At 37.7% G+C, this 17,105-nt stretch overlaps 1 pseudogene; it reads right to left on the bottom strand.

Moving 5' to 3' along the window:
• The window catches only part of LOC138328930 (nuclear receptor ROR-alpha B-like), a 36,333-nt pseudogene extending 26,480 nt beyond the window's left edge, over positions 1–9,853 (bottom strand).
• Between the last annotated feature and the right edge of the window lie 7,252 nt (positions 9,854–17,105).

Here is a 17,105-nt window from a genome sequence, read left to right on the forward strand (position 1 = left end):
TTTGACATGCCTAGTTAATCACTACTACGCTGTACATACCTCCCTTTGACATGCCTAGTTAATCACTACGCTGTACATACCTCCCTTTGACATGCCTAGTTAATCACTACACTGTACATACCTCCCTTTGACATGCCTAGTTAATCACTACGCTGTACATACCTCCCTTTGACATGCCTAGTTAATCACTACGCTGTACATACCTCCCTTTGACATGCCTAGTTAATCACTACGCTGTACATACCTCCCTTTGACATGCCTAGTTAATCACTACGCTGTACATACCTCCCTTTGACATGCCTAGTTAATCACTACGCTGTACATACCTTCCTTTGACATGCCTAGTTAATCACTACACTGTACATACCTCCCTTTGACATGCCTAGTTAATCACTACACTGTACATACCTCCCTTTGACATGCCTAGTTAATCACTACGCTGTACATACCTCCCTTTGACATGCCTAGTTAATCACTACGCTGTACATACCTCCCTTTGACATGCCTAGTTAATCACTACACTGTACATACCTCCCTTTGACATGCCTAGTTAATCACTACGCTGTACATACCTCCCTTTGACATGCCTAGTTAATCACTACGCTGTACATACCTCCCTTTGACATGCCTAGTTAATCACTACACTGTACATACCTCCCTTTGACATGCCTAGTTAATCACTACACTGTACATACCTCCCTTTGACATGCCTAGTTAATCACTACGCTGTACATACCTCCCTTTGACATGCCTAGTTAATCACTACGCTGTACATACCTCCCTTTGACATGCCTAGTTAATCACTACGCTGTACATACCTCCCTTTGACATGCCTAGTTAAATCACTATACTGTACTGTACATACCTCCCTTTGACATGCCTAGTTAATCACTACGCTGTACATACCTCCCTTTGACATGCCTAGTTAATCACTACGCTGTACATACCTCCCTTTGACATGCCTAGTTAATCACTACACTGTACATACCTCCCTTTTGACATGCCTAGTTAATCACTACGCTGTACATACCTCCCTTTGACATGCCTAGTTAATCACTACACTGTACATACCTCCCTTTGACATGCCTAGTTAATCACTACACTGTACATACCTCCCTTTGACATGCCTAGTTAATCACTACGCTGTACATACCTCCCTTTGACATGCCTAGTTAATCACTACACTGTACATACCTCCCTTTGACATGCCTAGTTAATCACTACACTGTACATACCTCCCTTTGACATGCCTAGTTAATCACTACGCTGTACATACCTCCCTTTGACATGCCTAGTTAATCACTACCCTGTACATACCTCCCTTTGACATGCCTAGTTAATCACTACACTGTACATACCTCCCTTTGACATGCCTAGTTAATCACTACACTGTACATACCTCCCTTTGACATGCCTAGTTAATCCTCCCTTTGACATCCTATTAATCACTACCCTGTACATACCTCCCTTTGACATGCCTAGTTAATCACTACACTGTACATACCTCCCTTTGACATGCCTAGTTAATCACTACGCTGTACATACCTCCCTTTGACATGCCTAGTTAATCACTACACTGTACATACCTCCCTTTGACATGCCTAGTTACATATTAATCACTACACTGTACATACCTCCCTTTGACATGCCTAGTTAATCACTACACTGTACATACCTCCCTTTGACATGCCTAGTTAATCACTACGCTGTACATACCTCCCTTTGACATGCCTAGTTAATCACTACACTGTACATACCTCCCTTTGACATGCCTAGTTAATCACTACACTGTACATACCTCCCTTTGACATGCCTAGTTAATCACTACGCTGTACATACCTCCCTTTGACATGCCTAGTTAATCACTACGCTGTACATACCTCCCTTTGACATACCTAGTTAATCATTATACTGTACATACCTCCCTTTGACATGCCTAGTTAATCACTACACTGTACATACCTCCCTTTGACATGCCTAGTTAATCACTACGCTGTACATACCTCCCTTTTGACATGCCTAGTTAATCACTACGCTGTACATACCTCCCTTTGACATGCCTAGTTAATCACTACACTGTACATACCTCCCTTTGACATGCCTAGTTAATCACTACACTGTACATACCTCCCTTTGACATGCCTAGTTAATCACTATACTGTACATACCTCCCTTTGACATGCCTAGTTAATCACTACGCTGTACATACCTCCCTTTGACATGCCTTAAATCACTACGCTGTACATACCTCCCTTTGACATGCCTAGTTAATCACTACGCTGTACATACCTCCCTTTGACATGCCTAGTTAATCACTACGCTGTACATACCTCCCTTTGACATGCCTAGTTAATCACTACGCTGTACATACCTCCCTTTGACATGCCTAGTTAATCACTACGCTGTACATACCTCCCTTTGACATGCCTAGTTAATCACTACGCTGTACATACCTCCCTTTGACATGCCTAGTTAATCACTACACTGTACATACCTCCCTTTGACATGCCTAGTTAATCACTACACTGTACATACCTCCCTTTGACATGCCTAGTTAATCACTACACTGTACATACCTCCCTTTGACATGCCTAGTTAATCACTACGCTGTACATACCTCCCTTTTGACATGCCTAGTTAATCACTACGCTGTACATACCTCCCTTTGACATGCCTAGTTAATCACTACACTGTACATACCTCCCTTTGACATGCCTAGTTAATCACTACACTGTACATACCTCCCTTTGACATGCCTAGTTAATCACTACGCTGTACATACCTCCCTTTGACATGCCTAGTTAATCACTACGCTGTACATACCTCCCTTTGACATGCCTAGTTAATCACTACGCTGTACATACCTCCCTTTGACATGCCTAGTTAATCACTACGCTGTACATACCTCCCTTTGACATGCCTAGTTAATCACTACGCTGTACATACCTCCCTTTGACATGCCTAGTTAATCACTACCTGTACATACCTCCCTTTGACATGCCTAGTTAATCACTACTGTACATACCTCCCTTTGACATGCCTAGTTAATCACTACACTGTACATACCTCCCTTTGACATGCCTAGTTAATCACTACCTGTACATACCTCCCTTTGACATGCCTAGTTAATCACTACCTGTACATACCTCCCTTTGACATGCCTAGTTAATCACTACCCTGTACATACCTCCCTTTGACATGCCTAGTTAATCACTACCTGTACATACCTCCCTTTGACATGCCTAGTTAATCACTACGCTGTACATACCTCCCTTTGACATGCCTAGTTAATCACTATGCTGTACATACCTCCCTTTGACATGCCTAGTTAATCACTACGCTGTACATACCTCTCCCTTTGACATGCCTAGTTAATCACTACGCTGTACATACCTCCCTTTGACATGCCTAGTTAATCACTACGCTGTACATACCTCCCTTTGACATGCCTAGTTAATCACTACGCTGTACATACCTCCCTTTGACATGCCTAGTTAATCACTACGCTGTACATACCTCCCTTTGACATGCCTAGTTAATCACTACACTGTACATACCTCCCTTTGACATGCCTAGTTAATCACTACACTGTACATACCTCCCTTTGACATGCCTAGTTAATCACTACGCTGTACATACCTCCCTTTGACATGCCTAGTTAATCACTACACTGTACATACCTCCCTTTGACATGCCTAGTTAATCACTACGCTGTACATACCTCCCTTTGACATGCTTAGTTAATCACTACGCTGTACATACCTCCCTTTGACATGCCTAGTTAATCACTACGCTGTACATACCTCCCTTTGACATGCCTAGTTAATCACTACGCTGTACATACCTCCCTTTGACATGCCTAGTTAATCACTATACTGTACATACCTCCCTTTGACATGCCTAGTTAATCACTACACTGTACATACCTCCCTTTGACATGCCTAGTTAATCACTACGCTGTACATACCTCCCTTTGACATGCCTAGTTAATCACTACACTGTACATACCTCCCTTTGACATGCCTAGTTAATCACTACACTGTACATACCTCCCTTTGACATGCCTAGTTAATCACTACACTGTACATACCTCCCTTTGACATGCCTAGTTAATCACTACACTGTACATACCTCCTTTGACATGCCTAGTTAATCACTACCTGTACATACCTCCCTTTGACATGCCTAGTTAATCACTACACTGTACATACCTCCCTTTGACATGCCTAGTTAATCACTACACTGTACATACCTCCCTTTGACATGCCTAGTTAATCACTACGCTGTACATACCTCCCTTTTGACATGCCTAGTTAATCACTACGCTGTACATACCTCCCTTTGACATGCCTAGTTAATCACTACCTGTACATACCTCCCTTTGACATGCCTAGTTAATCACTACGCTGTACATACCTCCCTTTGACATGCCTAGTTAATCACTACACTGTACATACCTCCCTTTGACATGCCTAGTTAATCACTACACTGTACATACCTCCCTTTGACATGCCTAGTTAATCACTACACTGTACATACCTCCCTTTGACATGCCTAGTTAATCACTACACTGTACATACCTCCCTTTGACATGCCTAGTTAATCACTACACTGTACATACCTCCCTTTGACATGCCTAGTTAATCACTACCTGTACATACCTCCCTTTGACATGCCTAGTTAATCATATACGCTGTACATACCTCCCTTTGACATACCTAGTTAATCACTACGCTGTACATACCTCCCTTTGACATGCCTAGTTAATCACTACGCTGTACATACCTCCCTTTGACATGCCTAGTTAATCACTACGCTGTACATACCTCCCTTTGACATGCCTAGTTAATCACTACACTGTACATACCTCCCTTTGACATGCCTAGTTAATCACTACGCTGTACATACCTCCCTTTGACATGCCTAGTTAATCACTACACTGTACATACCTCCCTTTGACATGCCTAGTTAATCACTACGCTGTACATACCTCCCTTTTGACATGCCTAGTTAATCACTACCTGTACATACCTCCCTTTGACATGCCTAGTTAATCACTACGCTGTACATACCTCCCTTTGACATGCCTAGTTAATCACTACGCTGTACATACCTCCCTTTGACATGCCTAGTTAATCAACACGCTGTACATACCTCCCTTTGACATGCCTAGTTAATCACTACGCTGTACATACCTCCCTTTGACATGCCTAGTTAATCACTACGCTGTACATACCTCCCTTTGACATGCCTAGTTAATCACTACGCTGTACATACCTCCCTTTGACATGCCTAGTTAATCACTACGCTGTACATACCTCCCTTTGACATGCCTAGTTAATCACTACGCTGTACATACCTCCCTTTGACATGCCTAGTTAATCACTACGCTGTACATACCTCCCTTTGACATGCCTAGTTAATCACTACACTGTACATACCTCCCTTTGACATGCCTAGTTAATCACTACGCTGTACATACCTCCCTTTGACATGCCTAGTTAATCACTACGCTGTACATACCTCCCTTTGACATGCCTAGTTAATCACTACGCTGTACATACCTCCCTTTGACATGCCTAGTTAATCACTACGCTGTACATACCTCCCTTTGACATGCCTAGTTAATCACTACGCTGTACATACCTCCCTTTGACATGCCTAGTTAATCACTACACTGTACATACCTCCCTTTGACATGCCTAGTTAATCACTACACTGTACATACCTCCCTTTGACATACCTAGTTAATCACTACGCTGTACATACCTCCCTTTGACATGCCTAGTTAATCACTACACTGTACATACCTCCCTTTGACATGCCTAGTTAATCACTACGCTGTACATACCTCCCTTTGACATGCCTAGTTAATCACTACGCTGTACATACCTCCCTTTGACATGCCTAGTTAATCACTACGCTGTACATACCTCCCTTTGACATGCCTAGTTAATCACTACGCTGTACATACCTCCCTTTGACATGCCTAGTTAATCACTACACTGTACATACCTCCCTTTAATCACTACGCTGTACATACCTCCCTTTGACATGCCTAGTTAATCACTACACTGTACATACCTCCCTTTGACATGCCTAGTTAATCACTACACTGTACATACCTCCCTTTGACATGCCTAGTTAATCACTACACTGTACATACCTCCCTTTGACATGCCTAGTTAATCACTACACTGTACATACCTCCCTTTGACATGCCTAGTTAATCACTATACTGTACATACCTCCCTTTGACATGCCTAGTTAATCACTACACTGTACATACCTCCCTTTGACATGCCTAGTTAATCACTACACTGTACATACCTCCCTTTGACATGCCTAGTTAATCACTATACTGTACATACCTCCCTTTGACATGCCTAGTTAATCACTACCCTGTACATACCTCCCTTTGACATGCCTAGTTAATCACTACACTGTACATACCTCCCTTTGACATGCCTAGTTAATCACTATACTGTACATACCTCCCTTTGACATGCCTAGTTAATCACTACACTGTACATACCTCCCTTTGACATGCCTAGTTAATCACTACACTGTACATACCTCCCTTTGACATGCCTAGTTAATCACTACACTGTACATACCTCCCTTTGACATGCCTAGTTAATCACTACACTGTACATACCTCCCTTTGACATGCCTAGTTAATCACTACACTGTACATACCTCCCTTTGACATGCCTAGTTAATCACTACGCTGTACATACCTCTCTTTAATCACTACACTGTACATACCTCCCTTTGACATGCCTAGTTAATCACTACACTGTACATACCTCCCTTTGACATGCCTAGTTAATCACTATACTGTACATACCTCCCTTTGACATGCCTAGTTAATCACTACACTGTAAATACCTCCCTTTGACATGCCTAGTTAATCACTACACTGTACATACCTCCCTTTGACATGCCTAGTTAATCACTACACTGTACATACCTCCCTTTGACATGCCTAGTTAATCACTATACTGTACATACCTCCCTTTGACATGCCTAGTTAATCACTACACTGTAAATACCTTCCTTTGACATGCCTAGTTAATCACTACACTGTACATACCTCCCTTTGACATGTCTAGTTAATCACTATACTGTACATACCTCCCTTTGACATGCCTAGTTAATCACTACACTGTACATACCTCCCTTTGACATGCCTAGTTAATCACTACACTGTACATACCTCCCTTTGACATGCCTAGTTAATCACTACGCTGTACATACCTCCCTTTGACATGCCTAGTTAATCACTACACTGTACATACCTCCCTTTGACATGCCTAGTTAATCACTACGCTGTACATACCTCCCTTTGACATGCCTAGTTAATCACTACGCTGTACATACCTCTCTTTGACATGCCTAGTTAATCACTACACTGTACATACCTCCCTTTGACATGCCTAGTTAATCACTACGCTGTACATACCTCCCTTTGACATGCCTAGTTAATCACTACCCTGTACATACCTCCCTTTGACATGCCTAGTTAATCACTACACTGTACATACCTCCCTTTGACATGCCTAGTTAATCACTACGCTGTACATACCTCCCTTTGACATGCCTAGTTAATCACTACACTGTACATACCTCCCTTTGACATGCCTAGTTAATCACTACCCTGTACATACCTCCCTTTGACATGCCTAGTTAATCACTACGCTGTACATACCTCCCTTTGACCCTTTAATCACTACGCTGTACATACCTCCCTTTGACATGCCTAGTTAATCACTACGACTGTACATACCTCCCTTTGACATGCCTAGTTAATCACTACGCTGTACATACCTCCTTGACATCCTAGTTATCACTACACTGTACATACCTCCCTTTGACATGCCTAGTTAATCACTTTGCTGTACATACCTCCCTTTGACATACCTAGTTAATCACTACGCTGTACATACCTCCCTTTGACATGCCTAGTTAATCACTACGCTGTACATACCTCCCTTTGACATGCCTAGTTAATCACTATGCTGTACATACCTCCCTTTGACATGCCTAGTTAATCACTACACTGTACATACCTCCCTTTAACATTCCTAGTTAATCACTACACTGTACATACCTCCCTTTAACATTCCTAGTTAATCACTACGCTGTACATACCTCCCTTTGACATGCCTAGCTTTATACATTTATCCATACGACATGCTGAACAGTTTCCATGTGGACTGTCCTTTATTACACATTTTTTTTTCCTGGAACATTTATAGGGCTCCTTCCGAGAAAGGTACCGCCTGAAGAAACCCTGGAGAAGAAACAGGATATTGAGATTAAAACTAGAAATATGTCTGTGAGACATTAAGTGCTTGCTAAATACTTTCTAAAACCTTAATTTCCAGTACAATATGCATCTATAAGGCCTGGCTAGGAGATATTTTGCACATTCAAAAATGTAACATATCTAATAAATAACCCGTAGATATATATTCACAAGCCTATGTATGTATGTATCAACGTAAATTCCTTCATATATTTTTCAGAGCACCCGTCTATATGACAGTACAATGAAGTCAGATACACTCCACAAGGGATAACTGGGTTTAGTGTCTATGGCATCCAACAACCAACTCTACCAACACAAACTAACTACAATTTATATACAAACATGCATATGCAACCATACACAGAGAACAATTAATTTAACTATTACCATATACACCCAGCCCCCCAAGAATGCACTGACACTTGTTGTTGTCTAATGTTGGAGGAAAACCACAAAGGAAAACCAGCGTGCCACCATGGAGACAACAAACCCAACAGACATCGCCTTGAGCAGGAGTCGAACCTCTTACTGAAGCGAGCGGTCTTCAGCTCACACTTGAATGCATCTGGTGATTCCTGCCAGCGCATTAGCGATCACGGCTACCGAGGCACTATATGAAATATCATCCTCGGCAACAGGTGTACGTAGCACTATTGATCGCTCATTACCGTTGGGACTATTGCAAGGAGATGGTTTACGTCCTTTATGTTTTGTAATAAATACTTTCCTTTGCTTCATCAGAACTGTAAATGTGAAATAACTTTGAACTTTTTTTAATGATATTGATATGATAGACATTTTTTGGGCCGTTTTTGATTATAGTTTGACTGGTTGGACCAAGTTAGGTGGACCTACATATTAGTGTAACAGGGAAGGAGAAAATGTAGCAGCCAGACCCGGATTCGAACCGGGAACTCCGAACACTAAAGCCGAATGCTCTACCGCTGAGTTACCTGGTAACCGATGATCAACCCAGTCCTATCCTGCTACATAGTGTGAGATATCATAGCTGCAATATAGTAGCTCAAATGACATTTAGACAGAAAATGGTGTCGCCGGCCGAAAGGTTTTGTAGGCCGGGTACGTATATTTGTTCTAGAGATATCTCAATGCTTCATATTTTAGGAAAAAGATCATGTGCAACTGAGGTCAAAGGTTAAAATATATGTTGCTTAATTATCCAGGTGTAGGTGGAGGACTAGTGATAGAATGGTGGGACACCTTTTAAACCATTTGGCCACAGCAGCACTTGCATACTACACATATATATTATTTAGTAAACATGAAATGTCTCATATGTTTCGACATATATATAACACTGATTTGAATTTTTTCAAGTTCAAATACCAGGAAGACGTTTATCTAGATGAAATAGATGCAGATGAAGATCCGTTAGTTTATAATAGTACACTTTACCTTGCAGGCCTCACATGAGTTGACACCATAATGGATCCCGGAAGCCTTCCCATCACACACTTTACACGGGGGCAGCTGTAGCACCGCCGTCTTTAGTGATAGCTTCTTCTCCATTATTCACATACAAGTCTGTAACATAAAAGGAGAGTAAACACCTTCAGATGTGAACAGTACTGAGGCATATAGTTTGGTTTGGTTTGGTAGTTATGCATTGCCTCATGTATTGTTGATCGAGGGACAGAATATCGCCTGAACTGAAGGCGAGGGTACTATCCTACAACAAGATAGTGCCCTCTTAGCAAGGTCATAGTGAAATATATTATGTCACCTAACATTTGTAAAGCCTTTTTCAAAGTCTTTGCTATCAACGACATATACAAGACCCTTAATATACCATTGTGGGTATTTTAGTTGGGCACTAAGTTTGTAACAATAGTAGAAAATGTAGTGACCAGACCATGATTTGAATCCAAGTCCTCTAAACACATCTGGATGTTCTACCAATTAAGCTACCTGGTCACTAATGATCAACCCAATCAAATCCTACTACATAATTATACCATACAATAAAGTTCAGGTACTTGTTTATTGTAAACTTTATTCATTTTACATTAATTGCAAAACAAGTTATATAACTTATACAAATCACTTCTGATGGCTCGAATGAAAGCATGCGAGGGGTCAAGAGTATCTAGAGAAAACCTGTGTAATAGGGCAGGTGACCCCTGACCTTTCCACATACATATATGAACTATAATTGCTATATGATATATAAGCATCATACTCATGTGCCTTCAATGACAGAAATCATAACCATTTAAAATTACCACAAAAATTGTATGAAAATATTTGAAATTTGGCTTCAAAAACCTATAGCTACGGTGGGATTCTACAGCATTCTGATCCTCTGTCAGCATAGCCTACTGAAGTGTATAGATTTATAGGTATCAGAGTGTCTGTGGTTAGTTAAAACACATGGCAGGGAAATAAAACATTGTATTTCCCTGGGACACCACCCTCGGAAACTCATCGTGTCTAAACTCCACTATGCTCAGACCGGCCGTAGGCTGATTAACAAAGGTAATCGACGTTGTGGGATGCATATGCCACCATGGTGACTATCCATTTCCCACATGAAGTCATCTCCCCTTCTGATGACAGACACAGCTTTAAACCACATTTTTACTCTTTGTGAATATATCCTAGAGTAATATTTACCCCATACATATTCGCGACTTTGCTGTATAAAACACAATTCATGTCCCTGGTGAAAGTGTGATATGAAGATTTCTACCACAACTTGTAGTGTTATTCCACTCTCAAGCCATTGTATGTATGTGCTGGGTATTGGAAAAATATATTGATATTCCACTAGTGGAATAATACCTTCCAGTCTTTTGATTGGTTGAGATTTCAGACTTTGACCTGAACACCTTTTTTCTCATTGTTATATATGTCACAGATTGTTGACGTCATCAATTATCAAATGATTGCTGTACTGATCGCTGTAAAATCTTAGGCAGCTCAGCAGAAAACAGCTGAACCAATCACAGGCCTGCAAATTAAAGACAGCCAACCACAGTGTACTGGTAAACAGCTAGCATTCTTTTGATGTACATCAAATGACTAAATTACTTGTTCTATTCTGTTGCCTCGAATTTCACTATGATATAACTAGTCCAGGGGTGTACAGATCGTAAGTGATCGGAACCCCTGGAAATCAAGGATGGGCCTTAGGAGTATGGCAAGCCGTTTGGGTTTTTACCTATTGAAATGAAGATATCTGTATTCAAAATACAGATATCTGTATTTCTACAACAATTAGAGATATCTGTATTTGAATTAGAGATTTCTTTAATTGAATTAGAGATATCTGTATTTGAATTACATTCTCTACTTAAAATAGAGATATCTCTAATCAAACACGAAATAGAGATATCTCTAATTAAAATACACAGATATCTTTAATTGAATTAGAGATATCTGTATTTAAATTAGAGATATCTGTATTTGAATTAAAGATATCTTTATTTTAAAAGCAGATATTTTTATTTCAATAAGAGATATCTGCATTTCATTGTAAATATATTGTAAATATTTCATTGTCAATTAAAGATATCTCTAATTCAATTAAAGATATCTCTAATTCAGTTAAAGATATCTCTTATTGTTGTAGAAATACAGATATCTTTATTTTAAATACTGATATCTCTCCGTTTTGCGCATGACGGAAGTAAAGCAGTAGTGACGCAAAATGGCGGGGAATGCAGACGGTGTTACAACATATCTGCTTTCAATATTATTCAATTATAGCTGCAACAGTTCGCTCTGTTTTCTGGAGAGCAGTTGCCATGTCCTGTTCTTAAGAAATCCCCTCCAAATAGCAAGTTTATCGGTTTAGTAGACCTACAGTTATCATACATGCAAATGGATTCTTAAAATCTTATTTAATTACAAGCATTTCATTAACATTGATCAGGATTAGGGAGTAGTCATTATTCTCTTTGTGTTTCAAAATTAATCTTCGTACTGAGCAAACATGTGTAAATACAGATATCTTTAATTCAAATAGAGATATCTGTATTTCAAAGTATTTGCAGATATCTCTAATTCAATTAAAGATATCTCTATTTCAAATAGAGATATCTGTATTTGAATTAGAGATATCTGTATTTGAATTAGAGATATCTGTATTTAAAATGAAGACATCTCTATATAAACAAAATTAAAGATATCTTTATTTAAAATAGGGATATCTTTAATTTAAATAGAGATGTCTCTATTTTTCAATAGAGATGTCTCTATTTAAAACAAGAGATATCTTTAATTGGACAATAATTAAATGTATATCTATATTTAAAATAAAGACATCTCAATTACCATTATAATTCAAATAGAGATATCTGAATTTGAAATAAAGATATCTGCAATTTAAATAGAGAATACACGGTTAGTATCTTACAATACAAGGTTTATTTTGGTGCGAGACTTAGGAAAGCCGAGATGACGAGGCTTTGCCGAGTCATCTCGGCTTTCCGTGTCGAGCACCAAAATAAACCTTGTATTGTAAGATACTAACCGTGTATTCTGTTTATCCTGCAACCATTATGGCATTCAAAACGAAAGCAAATTGACAGTTCCTTACTTTGTTTCGCTCGAAGCGAGACGATTCTTTGATGCGGAGGTAAAGATTCATTCACTTAACCGAATGAGAGTGCACTCCTTTTTACTGCCGTGGGAAATAAATAAGAGCATTTACAAACAGTCACCGTAATTCTATTCAGTGTGATATATCACTGAAAGGAAATGAAAATACTCAAATAACAATAAATACCCATTAAAGAATTACTTAACAATACATACCTTTGTCATGAGCCAAGAAAAAGACGGCACCGCCATACGAGATTTTCGATATCGTAAAAATGACGTCATTTCGGTGAATGTGACGTCACGTTTTAGCGGGACTGAATGACGTTTCATTCACCGGAAGGTTCAAGTTCTGGGTCAAGTTAGAAAAAGTGCCGTCAGATATGGAACAAATTCACGTGATCGTATTGACGGATAAAGCATATCGTATTGACTGATAAAGCACAAGTTTATCCGGCAGTAGTTATCGGTCAGTATGTGGGACAGTTGCAGGATAAAAGAAGATATTTGTATTTTCAGTAGAAATAGAGATATCTGTATTTAAATATGACATATCTTTATTCAAAAAGAGATATCTTTATTTAAATTACAGATATCTTTAATTAAATAGAGATCTTCATTTTAAATAGAGATTTCTTTAATCAAATAGAGATATCTTTAATTAAATAGAGATCTTCATTTCAATAGGTGAAAACCCAAATGGCTTGCCATATACGATTGTAGGTCTTAGGACCGATATATACTACACACAGAATAACAGTACAAGGGGACACAGCAAGAAATGGATCAAACAACAAACAAAGCATTTGTGATAAGAGGAACAGTTTACCTGAGTATGTGGTTTAACTCTTCAAACATCAACATATTCAAATTAAATCTAAATTAGGCCTAAAGGATCACCCAGAAAATTTTACGCATCAGTAGGCTAGCTCTACAGAAAAGTGAAACTGTACATACTCTAGTTGTACATTGTAAATATCTTTTACCTCACTATTCTTCAATACAGACGGATTATACTAATCCAAATCAATACAGGAGCCAATGGTTCCTAAAGTTCATCAATCCCATCGGAAACAGTCAAGGTGCAGTCTAACTTGTATATCAGGTGTCCCAATCTAAATATAAACAAACTCCGTCATGCATTGGATTACGAAATACGTTGGTCATGTTTTCCGTAAAACGACTATTTCAAATTGATAAATAAATATTAGGTTTGATTCTAATGTTTTAGCATGATATCTGAATGTCAATTACTTACTAAAAGGTAATCATTATGATCGAAAGCAGCAATATAGAGAGGAACTGTCCGTTTGCCCTCTTTTAGTCTGGATACACCGATCGAATCGTCTCGATGTTTGGGTCAATCAACTTCGCTAGCGAAGGGTATTAGTCCGCTTCTCTAATCGGACTTAATATCCTTGGCTAGCGAAGTTGGGGTCAATATGCCCAACAAAACTGTTATAAATGGGTCAATATCTCAAAAGAAAACATTTTCGTCGACTATGTTTTTATCCTTAATTAAATAAATTACAATATTGACCAATTTAGTATGTACAGCATTTAAATTAGTTTAAGCTAAATGATAAAAATTTAACTGAATGATTTTGAAGAAAAAAAATAAATATATATGAAAACATGCCAAATATCCGTAACGGTATTTTTAAAATGCCAAAACTATTGTACCACAGGAAATTCAATAATGTGAATTGAGACATTTCTTCAAATAATTAGATCTGTATAGAAGACATCGATTAAAAATATATTTTAAATAAACTATCCAATCTAAATAATGAATGTTATTTTTGCTATTTTACGTGTCCAGTGATTGCATGTCCGCTACCGTTACGACGCTAAAAATAAGAATATCTTCATTCCGCCTACTACTTTTTTTTTTTTTTTTTTTTTTTTTTTTTTATTTCGCGCCTTTCAAACTTTTTAAAATTCAATTAAATTCATTTATTTTTATTTTTACATCCACAAACAAGGATCGATAGCAAATTACAAAGATAACATTACATGTATAACACAATAATAAAAGACTTTGTTTTTAAATGTAAAGGCATAATACCATGGTAGAACACTGCCTTGTTCATTTGAAGAAATAAAAGCACGAGTAAGGTTAACATTCAGTATTTGCCAAGCATATGTGTCTTTACCGTTTAAGTTTGTTGGTTCCCTTTTTTTTGAAAAAAAATATATATTCTCTTTGTTCATATTGATCAAATAGATGAAAGGTTTAGATCTGCAAGGCTACAGAGTGCTGTCAAATGTTTTAAGCGTGTTAGAGCCGTATCATTACGACGGTCCTCCCCGTTACATTTTCTGTACTAAAGACATCATTATAACGGAGTAGACAAAGTGTAACGGTACAGGGCAAGTTAAATACACGCATTTTTCGGAATCTGTATGTAAAATAGGTGAATTGAAATAATAAAGAGTTGGATTGACCAGTAAATTAATTGTTTTAGGTTCTTTGTATTTGTAATTTCTCTCAAGATCGTGGCGACTTTGTCCTTCCCGTTCAAGTCGACTATGTTTTTTATCCTTAATTAAATAAATTACAATATTGACCAATTTAGTATGTACAGCATTTAAATTAGTTTAAGCTAAATGATAAAAAATTTAACTGAATGATTTTGAAGAAAAAAAATAAATATATATGAAAACATGCCAAATATCCGTAACGGTATTTTTAAAATGCCAAAACTATTGTACCACAGGAAATTCAATAATGTGAATTGAGACATTTCTTCAAATAATTAGAGATCTGTATAGAAGACATCGATTAAAAATATATTTTAAATAAACTATCCAATCTAAATAATGAATGTTATTTTTGCTATTTTACGTGTCCAGTGATTGCATGTCCGCTACCGTTACGACGCTAAAAATAAGAATATCTTCATTCCGCCTACTACTTTTTTTTTTTTTTTTTTTTTTTTTCGCGCCTTTCAAACTTTTTAAAATTCAATTAAATTCATTTATTTTTATTTTTACATCCACAAACAAGGATCGATAGCAAATTACAAAGATAACATTACATGTATAACACAATAATAAAAGACTTTGTTTTTAAATGTAAAGGCATAATACCATGGTAGAACACTGCCTTGTTCATTTGAAGAAATAAAAGCACGAGTAAGGTTAACATTCAGTATTTGCCAAGCATATGTGTCTTTACCGTTTAAGTTTGTTGGTTCCCTTTTTTTTGAAAAAAAATATATATTCTCTTTGTTCATATTGATCAAATAGATGAAAGGTTTAGATCTGCAAGGCTACAGAGTGCTGTCAAATGTTTTAAGCGTGTTAGAGCCGTATCATTACGGTCCTCCCCGTTACATTTTCTGTACTAAAGACATCATTATAACGGAGTAGACAAAGTGTAACGGTACAGGGCAAGTTAAATACACGCATTTTTCGGAATCTGTATGTAAAATAGGTGAATTGAAATAATAAAGAGTTGGATTGACCAGTAAATTAATTGTTTTAGGTTCTTTGTATTTGTAATTTCTCTCAAGATCGTGGCGACTTTGTCCTTCCCGTTATACGCGGTCTTTGCCGTTACACTAATGTCCATTACAGGGTGATCACTTTAGCCAAAAGTTTTATTAAATTAAGTACCAAGGCCACTCATAGATGCTGTGAATGAAGAACTCAAACAAAGGAATAAAAGAATTGGTTTATCATTTATATTAAATTTAGTTAACATGTTGTACAACATTGTATTTATATAATGTACAATGTTGAATTTTGGAGTTAAACAAAAGAAATTTATTATTTTATTAAAATTAAAGTTGATTCAACCACTATAAGTTAAATAAGGTTTTTTCCTATGGATGGCAATGTCGTATTAAATGCGAGAAAAAAATATCACATACATGTTGAAAGCTTTCTGCAATTGTTGTTTAAATATTTTCTACAAATATTTTTATTTAAACAGAATATGTAATATATTACTTGTATCCAGTACTCGTAACGGTACACTTTACGACGTCGAGCTCGGATATTTGTACAACTATTATCTACAATCAAAACCTTATCCAGTAAATAAATTTTTGTGAATGTTTCTCGTGGTGCAATTGCATGAAAATCCAAGATTAAGACCTCCCCTATTGAGATATTGACCCAAATATATTTTCATGGTGAGATTTCTGCAATTATTCATCTTTTAGTGATTAAATTATGGAATCTTTATTTGTTATTGCCGTCATTTATATGGTGTCAAAAC

This window comes from Argopecten irradians, chromosome 8 (assembly GCF_041381155.1).
Source record: "Argopecten irradians isolate NY chromosome 8, Ai_NY, whole genome shotgun sequence".
Lineage (NCBI taxonomy): Eukaryota > Metazoa > Mollusca > Bivalvia > Pectinida > Pectinidae > Argopecten > Argopecten irradians.